This window comes from Lactuca virosa, chromosome 3, assembly GCF_052849685.1.
Source record: "Lactuca virosa cultivar CGN04683 chromosome 3, Lactuca_virosa_CGN04683_v6, whole genome shotgun sequence".
Lineage (NCBI taxonomy): Eukaryota > Viridiplantae > Streptophyta > Magnoliopsida > Asterales > Asteraceae > Lactuca > Lactuca virosa.
This window is the reverse complement of record NC_136428.1, coordinates 282,778,849-282,783,054: the sequence shown is the minus strand read 5'-3', so window position 1 is coordinate 282,783,054 and position 4,206 is coordinate 282,778,849. Positions and strand designations below refer to the sequence as shown.

The following is a 4,206-nucleotide window of genomic DNA, read 5'->3' as shown; positions in this document are numbered from 1 at the left end:
ACAATAACATCACACTTCAATAATTTAGTTTTATTACAAGATATATAATTCTGAATAAATAATTTTACAAAAAAAACAAAAAACAAATTTGGTACCATGCATACTTACAAACAAGAGACAAAACATCACTTAAAGGAACTGTCTCTAAGATAGGTTTTTTTAATTTAAACTGTTATACTTAATTCCTTATAGACTTTCTTTATGATAGTCGCTTTTATTAATATTACAACTTTATAATAAAATCATATTCTAGGCTTTAATTTACACTTATCCCTAAAGAGTTTGAGCTCCTAACACCATGCAACCCTTCGACAATTTTTCTTACTTTATTATTGAGGTCTTGGGTTCAAGTCTTGTGCATTATTTTTCTTACTTTTAGGACATTGATGTCAATTTAACATATTGAAAGTATAATATTATAAATGACATTTTTCATAGTGTAGAATGCTATAGTGTTTTTCTGCTTTATCCTGTGTGAATAGATATTTCCAAGTACATCTGTTATTTTAGAGTTATGTCCCAAAATATGACATTTTAATGAGCTTTACAAACTTTTTTTTCTCAAAAAATAGTAACAAGAACCATTCATGTCATTTATACCAACATACTTTCAAAGTAAATTGTTATTTTTGCTCATTTATGTTATCAACCTATGTATTACATGATTTTTTTTACCTGTAAATGGATCTAAAATTTATATTCTGATCTAAAAAATCATAATTATATTAAATGTGTTCACATAACTGATATCGGATATTCAAATAAAAATAAATATATTACTTTTAAATAATCAATATAAAAGTGTAGATAAAACTTATGTTTTATTTGTTTCATAAAATTCAATAAATATTTTACCCGTGATTTCCACGGGTTGTAACCTAGTATATATATCTTACTATATTATTATACAAACCTTAGTATTTTTAAAATAGATTTAAGACGTCCAAACCATTAAGTTAATATTACAAGTAATCCCCAATAAAATAATATTAAATTTTAAACGTAATCACATTTGAATTAAACTGTACAAAAGATAATGCAATATGTATAAGTATATAATGCAATCGTAAAAGATATTATTTCATTTTGACCGGTTGTTTATCTTTCCATCTTTATGTTGCTTAGCTTGACCTGGTCCTCCGTCTTGATCTCCGGAAATGAACCCCAAATTCGAAAACTCTAATTCTCCTTCGTCCCTTCCGCCTTCATCTCTGATAAATTGTTTTCTTCATCATCTTCTCTATTCATAGGTTTTCTTGATCTAGGGTTTTTATGAGGTCTGTTTTCTTCATCATCTTCTCTCTCTCTCTCTCTCTCATGAACCCTTCATCACCACCACACTATGCATCTCTCTCCATCTCTCCGGATGCGAACCAAAAGATACCGTTCTATATGTTTCACTATCAAGATTAAAAACTATTTTATCTTTTTTTTTTTCAATCTGTATGTGTTTTTTGTATATTGGAAGAATACGGCAAGTTTCAACTTTTTTCGGAATCAACTTTGATATGGACTGTGTTTTTCTCTTACGAGTGTTTGAAATGTATCTTTTGTGTTTGGTTTTAGACTCTTAGTTGATTTTGAAGAAAGGTGATGAAGGAGTTCAAATCCTTATAACACATTTGCAGATTGATCCAGTAAGTGCCATCCACAAGCCTTAACGCCAGCAAAATAAGGTAACAAATTTTTTTGGTTTAACCTTGTATCTCTTTACCTGAAGGAAAATAAGACAACAAAAATTTTTGGTTTAAACTTTAGGGATTTTGGGTACCGGTAGTTTCCACTGACTTGACTTTACAAAGGTGGATGTAGAATGATTGGGATTAGGGCTTCGCTGTACAACCACTTGGTCTGATATGTTGCCTCCAATTAGTGATTAATCTGTGGAATCCTTCGTCAGGTATATATTCCATAAATAATATTCTCCGTATATGTTTATGAACATCTCTCTCTTTGCAGATGCACTTATGTTCAAGGTCAAGAGTGAGTACAATGAAACCCGAATCTTTATCGCATCCTTGGATTTTTCAATAAATTTTGGTTAACAGTGATACTAATGATGTATTTGGATTATTCAATGAAGTTTGTTTGTTCTCTGTATAAGCCATTCATGACTAATCTTCTATTTTGCAATACCATTGTCTTCTTTATACTTCATATGTTTACTGATTAGTTATGTTTCTTCAACTTGAAGGATCTTCAAAGTTAGATAACGAAGATGCATTATCAAGTTAATAGCCACTCTGATGTAAGTTTTTCTTGTAACCAAATTTCTCCTACATCATGTGGATGTGTGATATTTCACTGTCTCTAAAATCTTAGTGTATTATATGGAATATGTTACACCTCCACAAGAAGAGTTTCTTAAAATGCATCGGTTTTTAGGGATTCGTAGCAATGGGAAGGAAAAAACAAGGGTGTGGTACATGGAATTGAAATTAGTGGGAAGGGTTTGGTAAAGCTACTCATTGTTGAACGTGGTCTACTGTTGGGGTATTGGGTTGGAGTGGTTTTTGCCGGTTGTGAGAATAAAAGTGAGGACTACCGAAGCACAATTAAAGTTTATTTTCTTAACTATAAATTCTTATAAATATAATATATTATTGATTGTTTCTAACCTAGATATCCTTGATATGTACATTCACATGACTCTGTAAGTCCTAGGGATCATCAAAGTCCCCCTTTCCCACCCCTAAACCTCTTTACCAACCCCTTCTTGCTGGGTTACTGTATATGTGATGTTGGTTGGTGGTTATTCCTTCAAAATGAGATCCAAGAAACTTCCAAAGAATCTCACTATAAGTCACTTGCAAAGATTTTTTATTATTTTGTCTTAGAAAATGTTCACCACTAAAATAGTGCAAATAAAGAAATATGATAAGTTGTTAAGTCTTCGTGTGGCTCGATCATTCTCTGACAGGTTACTTTAGGTTTCTTTTATTAAGTTAAACCAATATTTCATTTTCTTGGACAATTTACCAATTTATCTTAAAGGGCGACATCAAGAACAAATGAATATGAATTAAACAAATATAATCATGTAAAAAATGTATTGTTTTCTAATATGAGTTTGTTAAAGTTAGGCAGATAGAAAATGAATGTAAGGCAGAAATTAAGCCAAGTGTTTGGTGTACCCGATCATGCTTACTTGACAAGGTTAATAGAAATGGTTCCTATGTAAGTTGGGTCGAGTACCGTTGGATAACAGTCTGTATTAGAATTTATATTATTTTTGTTGACCAAATTACAAAAATACCCTTTAGTGATTATCATCTCATGTTTTTCTTTTCGCTTTACGGTGTAAAAGGAACAAGATAAGTTTATTTACTCTCTTCATGGACATGTTGCTTCAATTCATGGACAAGCCATGATATTGTGTCGGTGGAAGTAAGTCTTAACTTGATGGTTAATTGGTCATATTGTAAATTTCAATAATAAAAAATAAAATAAAAAGTCACCCTATCTCATGCGGGTGAATTATCAAGCCTAAAGTCTGAACAATTGACCAAGCCTATATATAATGCCCTTTTCCCCCATTTTACCACAACATGATATGATCCCCGACATTGAAGGAGATCTACTTATAAGTTATAAGGCAACATCGATGGATTTGAAGCCAATACTGTGAATCTGATCAGGAACTGTGAATTATTAAACCTCACATGCATTTGACAACATGCACTGACAACTTGTTTGGTCTCATGATGATGTCAAGAATAAATCTCATGTGATATTTAGATCTCATGCACTATTATACCTATTTTATTGTTGTTTGCTGTCAACGATGTGAACTCCAATGGTGTCATATCTACTTTCTCTTTCCACCTTGTATTACAACTTGTATTGCTTTGTTTTTCCTTCTTTAACTAGGTGTATATGCAGCAAAAAACATACACCATCATGTATCCATTGTATCTTAAATCTTACTTTGTATTTGTGTTTCAATTATTAAGTGAAAGCCTTCTTTGATCACCCCTCCTATCATTTGTTCCTCTAATCTCATTAGTGAAAACCCCATTTTGGTACAATATACTTTAGCCTTCAAACCTTAGCATACATATAGATATAAACGATCCTTAAATTTCCAACAATTGGTATCGGAGAGAGGTTGTGCAAGGTTGTGTATCCCCAAGTATATACCAAGAGTGTAAACACTGAGTTCGTCATCTTCTCAACCCAAAGTTGAAAGTGTTCAAAGTACAGGGA

General features: G+C 31.6%; 1 long non-coding RNA gene across 2 annotated transcripts; it reads left to right on the top strand.

Annotated features, from left to right (window-relative positions):
• Positions 1-1,147: 1,147 nt before the first annotated feature.
• On the top strand, positions 1,148-2,766 carry LOC145162979 (uncharacterized). Of its 2 annotated transcripts, XR_013739480.1 has the most exons (5): positions 1,148-1,277; positions 1,567-1,676; positions 1,759-1,900; positions 2,195-2,248; positions 2,386-2,766. It is a non-coding gene; the product is annotated as an uncharacterized LOC145162979 (long non-coding RNA). The 2 variants fall into 2 exon arrangements; XR_013739479.1 differs by having other exon boundaries at positions 1,148-1,676.
• Positions 2,767-4,206: the final 1,440 nt, after the last annotated feature.